Consider the following 13,507-nt stretch of genomic DNA (forward strand, 5'->3'; position numbering starts at 1 on the left):
TTACTTTATTTAATAATAATTGCTATCCTTTATTGGGCATTATTGTTTTAGATAGCATACTTTTTTTTTTTTAAATTCAGTGCTGGGGATAAAATCCAGGGCCTCACACATGCTAGGCAGGTGCTCTGCCATTGAGTTATGCCCCCCAGCCCCAAATAACATGCTCCATATATGATAAAGTATTTAGTTCTCACAACAACCCAATGACATAGGTTATTATTATTCTCATTTTACAGATGAAGAAACCAGGAGAGGTTGAGCTACTTGCTTAATATCATGTAAATACTAAGTGGCAGAACAGACATTTGAACCCAGGCAGCCTGGCTCCAGAGCCTTTGCTATCAACCCCCAATTGATGGTGTGTGTGTGTGTGTGTGTGTGTGTGTGTATGTGTGAATAAGTGTGTGTTTTATACACATAATTCATTTTTAAATTGTTTTATAGGTTTGAAATAAAGACTGCAACTGTACTACAAAACTAAAAATAACATAAAACCTAGAAATCTAGACTTGATAGAAGGATTTCTATTTACCCAAGGTCAAAGTTATTACTCAAAGTTTGAGAATGTCCTTGGTTTTTATGAAACTTACATCAAACTTTGAGTATTACCAAACTGGCTAGGGATAGTGCATGTCATAGTTAACATCGCAACTGGTAATTGTGTGCATAGTAGATACCTAAGAATTTTCCCACTCGCAAAATAAATCAGAAAAGCAATAAAGCAGTTGTGTGTGTAGTGTATACTTACTGCAATAGTTTGAACAGAGAATCTTTAGAAAGTCTCCTTAAGGCCCATATGTTAAAGGCTGAATCCATAGGTTGATGCTACTGGAAGGGGAGAAGGCTTTAAGAGGTGAGATCTAGAGGGAGATCTTCGGGTCACTGGGGGTTATGTCTTTGAAAGGAATAGTGGGACCCAAGCCTTCTTCTTGTCCCTTTCATTTCCTGCTCATGAAGGGTACAGTTTTTCTCTACATGATGAGCTGCCTTACCACAGGCCCAGTAGCATCCTTTGCTAAAACCCTTGACCTCAATAAATCTTTCTCTTGATAGATTGATTATATTGAGTATTTGTGACAATAATGAAGAGCTGGCTAACAGACTGTTTTAGTCAGCTTTTTTACTGCTATGACCTAAGACACATAATTCTAAAAACCTTGGGCCTTTGTTTTCCAGCTCTTGGCAGGGTAGGAAATAGGATCACTAGAAATAAGCCCATCCAGCACATCAAGAGAATTTGATGTACACAATGGCTATTGAGTCTCTTGCCGTTAGGCATGGCCAGGTGTTTAAGTGCTGTCCCTGGACTAGGAACCAGAAGTGAAGTGTGGCAGGTCACACAGGTTCTGCTCTCCTGTCCATCCTTCTTTATAGCTGTGACATGGCCTAGGGGTCAGGTGATGAGAAGGGTCATACCTGGCGATGGCAGAGTAAGAGGATGAAATGAATTTGAATTCCTGATCCTGTGGAGTCACCACGTAAGCCATGGGCTACCTTCTCCTGCATTGCTACGTGGGTGTGGGGAGCCACTCCAAATGCACGCACCTGTAAGCCCTGATGCACCACGGGGATCTGAAAGATCACTGTAGCCAAGACTTGTGACTTGGGCTTTTCCCTCTCTCAGATAATAAGGCGTGGCCCTAGGAGTAGATGGCACCCAGAGGGGTTGAGCTACAATCACTTGTTCCTTTGTAATCCTACCCCTTACCTCATTTGAATGGCTTCTCCCCTAAAAAAGGGTTTAGCATGTGTTCCTGTGTCTCTTTTCATGGACCTCTAAGGTCACAGAAGCCATCGCAGGACCCAAAGAAAAAGGTATTTCTCTGTCTCTGTGTGATTATTTCACGCAGCCCAGTTCACCTGGAGTGACCCTGAGTGTTTTAGTTGTGGAATGTGACACATGGGAGAGAAAAAGACTCTTGTTTAAATCATTTTAAGTCTCTATAAGAGCAGCCAAACTCACAAGCCAGTGAATATACTCCAGGTCATGAGAGAAAAGTTACATTATGTTTGCTGAATTTTGTTAAGAAGTCTAGGAAATATTCAAAGTGTTTTAGAACAAATTCAATAACATATTCAGCTTTGAGGCTTAATAGAAGAAACATTGGTTATTTAGAAAATTATTTAATGATGGTACAAAGAGGAGTATATTTTATTTGGTTGGTGTAATAAGCAAAGAATGTAAATTCAATTCATTTCCACAAATGTTTATGGAATGGTTACTGAGTGCCCAGCAAGGCCAATAGAGGCCTGACCTTTAGGGAACTCTCGGTCAGTGGGTATTTAGGAAAATTTGGTGTAAAAAAACAGAATTCATAGAATTCGGGATACAGTTATATCCCTGCAATTTGGGTTAGAGGGAGGCTCTGATAAAGTGGTCAAAAAAAGTGACTTTCATCCAAGGTGGAATGTCCTTGGTTTCTATGAAACTTACATCAAAGTAAGGCACATTCCTGGCATTGACGCCATCAGGGTCCAGTCATAAAGTTCCGTGTAGCACTCTAATGGCTTTGATGACCTGTGGTGTGCTGGAAACAATAGTGTAGGGAAACAGGCCAGGGGGACTCAGGGGGAAGCAAATGGCCGTAAAGCAGGTCAAGCTGGATCCCTGTGTATTGTGGAGGACACAGACAAGCAGGGGCACATCAAAGAGGACCAGTGGGGTCTGGGTGTGCAGTTCAGTGGTAGAGCACTGGCCTAGCATGTGCAACGCCCTGGAATTGATCCCCATCACCACAAAACAACAACAACAGCAGCAAGCAATGGAGGTGGAACACATAGTGTGGCCCCAACCTGGGGCTTCCAGCAAGACTGTTGAGAAAGACACCCAAGCAGAGTGGTAAGCCCAGGAGGGTGAGAATTGGAACTGAAAGGCCCAGTTAGGCTTCTTTGCCTGGAGAAATGTGACCACTGAACCTGACGTCCTCGGTTTCCCCTTTGCCCTTTCCTTCTTCTTTGAAGCCCTTCCCACTGTGGGACAGGTTCCAGCAGACTTTAGGATGGCTGATGTGCTGTCTTGAATGTGGATCAGCAGATGTTACCTCAATCTGCTGCCCAGGAATCGGAAGGGTCTTCATTTGTAAGAAGTGCCCAGAGCTGCGGGCCACACTCCCGCATGGTGTCAGAAAGCTTGAGCAGATTAAAGACCCTAGCCATCAGCTCGGTGAATGACAATGCCACCCTTCCCTGAGCAGGGGACCATAGGGAACGACAAATCGAAGGCATTAGATGGCACTTGGGAGGCTAAGAAAAAAGTCAGTAATTAATTACTTTGGAGCAGTCTGGCAGAAATATTGATGCCTGGAAGACACTTGAAGTTTTCTTTCTCTTCAGACAGCAGTGACACAGGAAGGGTCCAGAGGATGGCAATTGGGTAGAGGGGAGAGAATGCAGGGGAGAAGCAAGAAAAGGTAGAGTAGGGTCAGCCGTGAGAATGCTTTCCCTGAAATGTGGTTTGAGATTGGATTTCTGGGGGTCTCACCCCAAACTTTTCCATACCTCTCCAGTTTCCAGTAATAAGACCTGGGTTTGATTTTGGTTGAGTCCTAAGTCAAAAGCCCAAATCCAGCAGCATACAGTCATGGGATTTTTTTTTTTCAGTTTTATTCAGTATCTACTCTGTGCTGTGCATTTTGCTGGATCATTTAAATAGTGTTATTTTTGTTTATTTATTTTTATGTGATGCTGAGGATTGAACCCACTGCCTCACACATCCTAGGCAAGCAGTCTACCACTGAGCTATAACCCCAGCCTGGTAATGGGCTTTTAAAAATAATTGCCCATAATTTATAGGGAAAATTGCTCTCTTTCATATAAAGAAATATATATGCACACATACACACATATGTATATATATATATGTGTACGGGTATGTGTATAGTAAACATCTATGTATATATACATATATATGGACATATTCATTTGACTTTTTAAAAAATATTTATTTTTTAGTTATAGGTGGGCACAATATCTTTATTTATTATTATGTGTGTACTAAGGATCGAACCCAGTGCCTCACACATGCTAGGCGAGCGCTCTACCACTGAGCCATGGCTCCAGCCCTTCATTTGACTTTTAACCAAGGTTTATTTATAATGCTTGTTTTCATACAAAACTTTGTGACTGATATTAAAAAGATACTAAAATAGACTAAATAAAATACCAAAATGAAAGCCCTTGAAAAAAATTTTTTTTTGTTTTTAGTAATGGGGATTGAACTTGACCACTGAGCCACATCCCCAGCCCTATTTTGTATTGTATTTAGAGACAGGGTCTCTCTGAGTTGCTTAGCATTTTGCTGTTGCTGAGGCTGGCTTTGAACTCACACTTCTCCTATCTCAGCCTCCCAAGACACTGTGATTACAGGCATGCACTACTGTGCCCAGCAAAGACCTCGAATTTTGCTGAAATGAAATTTTAATGATAAATGAGAAGTCCTCTATTTACCTTGAATGAGTTAACATTGTCCTCTTTGGCATAATAGATAAATATATTGAGCTGCAAATGTTTGATAGACTGTACTAAGCACCTGAGTTTTTTTAATATTTATTTTTTTTAGTTTTAGGTGGACACAGCATCTTATTTTATTTTTATGTGGTGCTGAGAATGGAACCCAGTGCCTTACATATGCTAGGCGAGCACCACTTGAGCCACATCCCTAGCCTCGGTACCTGAATTTTAATCTAATTTTTCCCTGCACAAAAAGGTGGGAGAGGGGCTGAGGTTGTGGCTCAGTGGTAGAGCACTTGCTTAGCATGTGTGAGGCACTGGGTTTGATCCTCAGCACCACATATAAATAAATGAATAAAATAAAGGTATATATATATATATATATATATATATATATAAAGGTGGGAGGTCCAAAACTGATGTTCTTAGGAGAGAGAATTCAACCTGGAACGTAGTCTATGGAGCACTGTATCCTGAGCCCCGTGTCTCCCTCCATCCTCCATCTCCTTACCCTGTTTAATTTTCTTCACAGCACTTATTTCTAGTTCTTATTTTTCTGCCACTTTAACGCTTGTCATTAAAGTATAACACAGATGTAGGAAAGTGCAAGTAGGTGAACAGCTGGATGGATTTCCCAGTGGTCAGGAATTTGAAAAAAGAACATTGTTTATTTAATTGTAAAATATATACAACACAATAGTTACTGTTTTAACCGTTTTTAACTGTACATTCAGCCATCTCCACTGTTAATTTCTAGATGGAAGCTCTGCACCCTTTCAACACTAATCTCCCATTCCCCAACCCCCAGCCCCTGGCAGTCACCATCGTCCATCAAATTCACAGACTTTCTATGTCGCTGATGTTTCAGTGTCAGACCAGGATCTCCAGTGTGGGCAGTAGGAGCTGCTAACTTCACAGTTAATTCCCTTTGCTGGTCACAGGAATAAGTGGATTCCTTCCACTTAAGTGGATTGAGCTTTATGAATTTGACCATTTCGGGTACCTCACATCTGGTCTTAAACTTTTTTTTTTTTTTTAATATTGTGGATGGAACTCAAGGGTGCTTAACCACTGAGCAACATACCCAACCCTTTGTTTGTTTGTTTTAAGACAGGGTGCAACTCAGGTTCAACTCTGTGAGTTAATACGAACTTATGTCCTCATTAAGTTGCTGGGGCTGGCCTCAAACTTAGGATCCTCTTGACTCAGCCTCCCAAGTCTCTGGGATTACAGGTGTGTACCACCACCCCCAGTTGGTCATAGACTTTTTTTTTTAGTTATTTCTTTATTTGTTGGTCATAAACTTTTGATATGAAGTGGACTGATTGGCTGACCCTAAGCACTGTACATCATGTGCTTCCTGTTTCTTTATATATGCTATAAGTTGGTTAGTGTTCAGCTGTGTGACGACCATGCTTAGCTAGCTATGATGCCGTAAAGACTGTTCCTACGGATGTTTCGCTCATTTCCTGTCATTGCTGGGAGAAACTACCATGCAGCTAATATTTCAGTGTCAGACCACAGTCTCTGGTGCGGGCAATAGAAGCTACCAACTTAATAGTTAACTTCTTTTGCAGGTCACAGTAATAAGTGGATTCCTTCCACTTAAGTGGATTTGGCTTATGATCAGTGGCGGTATGAACACCATTGCTCAGAAATCAAAGCTGTGTTTGAAGGATGCGGCCTCTGCTAGTGATGAGTTCTGAATTTTTTTTCTTCATCTACTTTCAGAGACTTCTTAATTATGTAAATTTTATACCCCAAAGAGTGCCTGTTTTTTTTTAAGTGTCAAGTATGCAGTTATCCTTTTTTTCTGTTCTTATTCTTTCCCTCAATCTGAATCCTGTTTAGCTGAGCAAGAAACATCTGGAACATCCATTGGGAGAAAGGCACATCTGGTTTAGAGTCTTTCTGGATCATGAAAAAGAGAATAAACATTGGAAAAGATTGAAGTGTGTTGGGAGAACATGTCCAAACCTGATTCCAGAGCATGAGAATCCGAAGACATTGCTCTGGAGGCAAAGGGCAGTCCTGAAGCCGGGGCCTTTCTCTCTCCAAAGCCCCATAACAGCAAGCAGGCTGGTGGTCATGAACACGGCCACAAGTTCATCTCCAGAGCTGGAGAAGACTGAAGAGGAAGAGGCCTCCTCTCCGGTTGTGAAATAACAAGGACTAACCACTTCATGGATATCTTGGAGGAACTGTTGAGGACATGAAATTCATGAGATGAAATCATTGCTCTCAACTTCCCTATTAGAACTGTGCCAGGCACTCCATACCCTGTAAGTTTGTATTTTTTCCCACTTGTGTGGATGGGTGTGAATATGTTCTCGCCTCACTGACTTGAGATCTTCCCTTGTGACTTGCTTTGGACAATAGTATGTGGGTGGAAGTGACCATGACATGCCTTGCAAGAGGCCTGGTGTGTTTTTCTTGACCCTCTGGTGCATGTGCCATTTGACACTGTGCCTCCTGGAGCTGCTGGTCCCAGGAGAATTAGACAAATTCCAGGGAGTAAACCGGAACCAGAGCTGCACCAGGAGTCAGGTTAGCGGATCTTCAGCCTGAAGTTGATTGAGGACAGCTGACCTCCAGACCCAAGAGCGAGAAGAAAAGACATGCTTCTTGTTGGAGGCTGCTAAGATTTGGGGTGGTTTGTTACATGATGTTATTGTGCCAATAGCCAAGAAGCACACACAAAATGGCAGAAACCAGGGGGTAAAGGGTAAACGAAGCAGATGGCTGACATGTGAGGCAAGAAGGAAGTGGGGACGACATCTGAGCAGAGAGCAGGTAGAGAAGGGCCTCCAAGAAAAAGATGGAGGTAATGGGAAAGTATTACGACAGCAGCAGCTCCACCAGGGGCTGGATGGGCAGTGGGAAGAGGAACACCACCTCACACATGTGCACACGTGCGCGCGCGCACACACACACACACACACACACACCCTCTGTGCCATTAGTGAGCACACAGCCTTTCTGGTCTTTGTTCTGTGTTGACAATGTCCAGGAGGTCTCCAGAGAGTAAAAGTTTGATTCTTATTAGGGTCCAGACTTCCAGTTATGGGGGCTACCTGGGCTCATGGTCACAGTGTGGGAGTGGAACAATAGGAAGGTGAAGCATGTGAGATCTCAGGATCAGACTCTGTTGAGTGGGTATTAGCACCACCTTCTGGGATGTTCTCTAACTTTAAATAGTCCTTAGTCCCCGGAGCTAGTCCTCCAAGACAGAGTTTTTGGGCTATCTAGCACAAGCTGGGCTCTGTAAGGTCCTGTGGGCCTTGGGGGAAGTTAATTTAGCCCCTTGGAATTGAGGTTTAGAGGCAAAGGGGTAATAACAGGACCTACCCCAAAGGACTACTAGAAGGAGTAAATGAGTGGAGACCTAGGTGTGTGGCCCAGAGGGAAACCCTCCATGAGTTAATATGAACAGCTATGCTGCCATTTTGTAATGAGAATTGCTACCTAGTAATGTTTTACCGAGCCTAGACATTTATCAAAAGTAGGAGTCTCATCAAATGGACTGGAACGCCACGTCTGGACTCTCGTTGGCAAGATCCTGAGAAGCACCCATTCTTCCCACCTTTTTCCCTCAGCCCACATCAGCCATCACGCTGGCTTTGGCTTTCCCTTTCCTCTTTTTCTTGGGAAAATCTGCCTATTCTTATGCTTGCTGAGGAGAAAAGGGCAGAGGTGGACCTGAAGGAGCAGATGGCAGAGCTCAGCAGGATGTCCCATCCTACCACCAGCCAGGGCTGTGGACGTATTTTATAGTTGGCTCTTCCACTGTGGCTTGGTGACCTTCTGCTTTACCTGTGGTTGTGACCTTTATTCATGACACTAATCAGTGGGCATTTTTAGCCAGATCAGTCCTGTCACACTAACTTGCATTTATTTTCCCACTGGAGACATTTGCTCTGGTTCTGTCTCATACTTTCCCAGCCATGAGCTTCCTGCCTAGCCATTTTGGCATTTTTCTTTTCTTTTTTTTTTTTTTTTTAAATATTTATTTATTTTTTTAGTTATCGGCAGACACAACATCTTTGTTGGTATGTGGTGCTGAGGATCGAACCCGGGCCGCACGCATGCCAGACGAGCGCGCTACCACTTGAGCCACATCCCCAGCCCGATTTTGGCATTTTTCTTAGGGTTTGTGTGGAAAAGCCCCTCTGTCCCAGGAGGGAATCTTCCTTGTCTTCTCCCTAAAGGCAGCCCTTCCGGAGGCTCTTAGTCTGTTCCTGGTCTTGATCAAAGCCTGAGTGGGGACTTACGGGGGGATCTCGCAGCCCTCTTTCTGGAGCAGCAGGTGAGCAAGGCTAGGGAATGGACTGCCTTCTTCCTTCCTTCAGAGGCCTGCTGCTCTTCAGCAACTGGCACAAAGGAAACTGGCATCTATCATTTTCTCTCCTGAACCTTCTTCAAGAGCATAGGCTAAAGGCTCTTCTGTTCCTCTTGCATCAAATTTGTATGTACTTCATTATTATAGCAACCACAGAAGGAAATGATTTTACCGACAGAAATTTCTTACCATGCACATGTCTTTTAAGTGATTGACATATATTTATTCATGAATCCTCTCCACAACCTTGTGAGGTAGGTGCTACACTTTTCCCTCTTTGCACATGAGGCACCTGAGGGTCAGAGAAGTTGAGAAACTTGCCTGAGGCACACAGCTTACACATAGGCGGGGCAAGATCAGCACCCAGGGAGTCAGGTTCTAATTCTGCACTTGTCCCTAATATGTCTTAATGCTGATTGTCACAGTGTTGGCTTGTTTGAAGGCCTTAATAACATTTAATTACTCATTTTTTTTCCTGGAAAAGTAACAAACATTCTATAATGTTTAGCAATTTGGCAACTTTTTAATAAGCCCTGGGAGAGTCTGCCCTGAATTTGTAATTGTTCTCTTTAGAATATGGATCACTCCCTGAGCACAGTAGTGTACACCTTTAATCCCAACCACTCAGGAAGCTGAGGCAGGAGGGTCATAAGTTTGAGGCCAGCCTGGACAACTTAGTGAGACTCTGTTGCAAAATGAAAAATAAAAAGGGCTGGGAATGTATCTCAGTAATAGATCTTCCTTGGGTTTAATCCCAGTGGGGCGCTCACACACACACACACACAAATGGATTACTTAATTTTCTTTGTCCCCGACTTGGAGCCTCAGGTACCAATTCCAGGCTACAGGAAAAAGTCCATTCAACTTCCTTTAGTATCCAACCTCTCCCTCTCTCAGCCTGCCTGAAACCAACTTCACCATCTCCCTCACTGCCCCTCTTTCCTCTTCCCAGCTCACCCAGAAACTCCTGTACCATTACCCTGGTGACCTCAGGCTACAAGGCTTAGTGTTGTCCTTGCCTCCTCTCTGTGGTTGACTTCTCATATCCAATGCCAGGCTCAGCCTCGTCAGACAGCAGCCTTCCCCTCCCAGACCAGACTCCTGAGAGCTCTAGGGTTCCAGTCAGAAGGAGATGGAGGTTGCCGAGTGCAGTAAAAGACCAGCCATAAAGGTGTGGGTGGGGTTTAAAAGCAGCAAGGGATGCAGCAGGACCCCAGGGTTGGGACAGCAAGGACTCACTGCTACCTCTAGGCCTGCAGGGCCCACTTATCTGACTCCAGAGAAGATTGCCTCCTGCCTCCCATGGGAACTGGGGGATGCAGTCTTTACAGGTCAGCCTCTCAGGCAGAGAGCAGGGGTGGGATGGGAGACAGTGGGGAGTGGACCTGGAAGATCTCAGGGAGGACGTGAGGACAGGCAGCCCACACCACTTTTGTCATTCGTAGATGAGGGATTGGCTGTGACTTCCCATTCTCTGTTGGGATAAACCTGACATTCAAGGAATTGCCCATCAGCCCCTTCTTCTCCTTTCCTATTCCATACAGCACAGGTGTTCCACTCACCTAAGCTGGGATCCTGACTCTACAAGTCTGTTTTATATATTGCAAATGTTAAATAATTTTAAAAAATCTTAATTTTTAAAAAATCTTATGCTACTTTGAAATCCAATTCTAAAGGGATGTTTATGCTTCTGGGGACAGGCACCCTTGCAGGGCTCTCCTGACTGACTGGTACTGAGATAACAATGGACCCTCTCCTTGCTGAGAACTCTGGAACAGCAGCAAGACTCCCAGCTTGGAAGCTGGAGAGGCTGTGTTTAAGGTCTAGCTCTGCCAGTTACTAACTGGACTAGTTACTCCGTCCCATGCCTTCCCGTATTTCTCATTTGTTAATGGGGAGGATTGTGATAGTGCTTCACAATGCTCAGGATTAAGTGAATGATGAAGGCCAGGAGTGGTGGCTCAGGAGGCTGGGGGTAGGGTGGGGCACTGAGGCAGGAGGATCGTAAGTTCAAAGCCAGCTTTAGCAACTACTCAATTCAGCGAGACCCTGTCTCTAAATAAAATACAAAAAAGGGCTGAGGATGTGGCTCAGTAGTTAAGCGCCCCTGGGTTCAACACCTGTACCCCGCCCCCCCCAAAAAAGAATGCTTAGAAATTGGCATATCTATCAGCTGGGGGAAGGGACAGTGTTTTACTCACTTTGAGTCCCCTGCACTTGGCACTATGACTGGAACAAAGATGGTGTCTGATAGTTTCCTAACCTGAATTGAGGGTGATGCTTTAAAGATCAAGGAGCTGGCCGTGTTAGGCGGCTCATGCCCCCACCCCATCTTTGCCAGACTTCCTGTGCCTGAAGGTTTTGTAGACTGTGCCAGTAATCCATCCAACACGGAGGTCTCCAGCACCGCCTTAACATAAGGGCTGCGGAGGAGTCTCAGATGGCAACTTCCTCCTCATGTCTGGGTTTGCACTGCCATCTGGCGTGTGCTGGTGGGACAGCTAAGTACTGAGGTTTGTGGTTGGGTGACCTTTTCTGACATTGGGGAAAAGGGGCATCCCTGCATGGGCTTTTGCAGTGGTTAGACCCTCCCACTCCCAATTTGGCTTGAGCTTTTGGAACTCTCCAAACACAGAATTTTTTTTTTTAAACAATATCTCTGATTCCTCAGTCAAGAAATAACACCATCCTCTGCAAGCTCAAGTTTCTACTGTAGGCATTTCTTGTTCTGCCAAGACCCAAAAGGAATAGGGTCAAGTTTATGTGATATCTTGCCCCCTCTGCTGCCTGGCTTCTCATCCCTGGACATTTAATTCTCTTCTCAAGAGTCGGGATTGTAGGAGCAGAGGAGGTGGGGAGAACTGAACAGGCCTCTCTATCTAGTGCAAGCAGCTCACCGCCCTCCCTGCCTGCCCTCCTCCCGCTCCCAGCCTTGCTGTCTGTCTCCCTTCTCAGATCCAAGCTCCAAGTCACTGAACCCAAAGTGGGAGTCTTCTAGGGCACAGATGGGGAGTGGAGGCTAACGTCCATCTTCTGCTGACCTCGCTATGGAACCTGCTACAAACGTCCACCTTTTACCCTCAAATTGAACCACATGAAATTGCGGAAATGGAACTATGTTCCTGAACAGCAATTTCTTTGGGTTCAACGTGATACGTCCTATTTAAACCCTAGTGCTAGTTGATGGTCTAGAGTCCCAAGTTTCCTGGGCTCATTTAGACCCAGGAGAACCAGGCTGGTGACACACCAGGTTCCTGGACTATGGAGCTGGAAGGAGAGCCTAAAGCCAGAGAGAAGATAGAGTTCACCTCAAGACCCTGACTCTGCTCCCTACATCAGAACTCCCTCTCTGCATACAGGTTCTGCAGTGAGCTCCAGGCTGGGTTTTGTTTGGGGCACACAGTCAGGGATTAGCAAGGGAACCCTGGGGAAGACCCTCTTCTAGCGAGATGGTGATTGCCCTCCTGGCTATTTGGGGGTTTTCTGGGGTTCCTCAGGGAGCTTCAGGTTTCTGAACACACCCAACATCTCCTACCCCTATATCTGCTGCTGAATCCTGGTGGTGCGGAATGAACAGGAGGCCAAGCTAAGCAGAGGCAGACCCATGACCTAAAGGACTCCTTTAATGGCTTCTGTCCTCTGCCAAACTTTGTGGGGTGGCCACCCGAGCAGGCCCAGGCAGTAAGCATCTAAAACTTATCCAAGGGATGAAGGCAAATCAGCCTAGGAGATTTAAGTTGCAGAGTAACAGAAGGTTTATGAGTCATGGTTTATAGGACTCACTGGGGACAAGAGAGCTTCTCCTCTGAAATTTACCTGTCTTACAATCAAAGGACCAACAGATAGGTATTGATGTCTAGGAACCTGGTGGTGTAGGTTAGGGACCTGGTCTCTTTCCTTCCAGGAGCATGCAAACAGGAGACAGAGGGGCTCAGCTCAGACCATTTTACTCATCCATCCATCGATCCAACCATTAAGCAAATGGTTATAGAGGGCCTCTATATGCCAGGCACTGTACTATGTGCTTAGCATAGAACAGTGAACAAAATAGACAAAAATCTGTTTTCCTATTATTGCAGCATCTTGGATAAGGCCATTAATAACTATGCTGTTGCCCAGCTCACATTTCTATTAAAAAGTTGCTAACTCTTCTACCATGGGATAATTAAACAAAATGTGTTTTTAAACTTTAATAAAGGCAAGTGCCCCAGATATGTTAGATTTTTAGGAAGCTTTATACACAATTGGATATATCATTTCAGCCTACGTATGTTAATTACATATGCACTGGAAAAGGACAAGGAAGAAATAGCCCTTAAACATATGTGATGGTGTGTTGGATTGCATTTTCTAATATGGCCACAAGATCCCCCATCCGTTAGGCTGTTCATATAATGTAACCTTGATTCCTCCAGGGAGGGGTGAGGTCTACCTGACTCTGTGATGGAGGCAATACAGCTTCTGCCTGGTCTTCTTGAGAAGACCCATACCAGGAGGAAGCACATGCAAAACTCATACCTAGGTGATCTGGCAAAAGACCCAGATGAAGCCCCAGCTAACAGCCACCATCAGCAGACATAGGAATGAGGAAGTTCCAGTCATCCTGTAACTGCAACAGCAGAGACCCCAACTCTGAACAGCATAGTCTAGTCGACTCCCAGAATCCACAGATAATAATGATCATTGTTGTTAAAGTGACAGAACTTGGTGGAAATTTGT

The sequence above is a fragment of the Marmota marmota genome, unplaced genomic scaffold (genome assembly GCF_001458135.2).
Source record: "Marmota marmota marmota unplaced genomic scaffold, marMar, whole genome shotgun sequence".
In the NCBI taxonomy this organism is placed as follows: domain Eukaryota; kingdom Metazoa; phylum Chordata; class Mammalia; order Rodentia; family Sciuridae; genus Marmota; species Marmota marmota.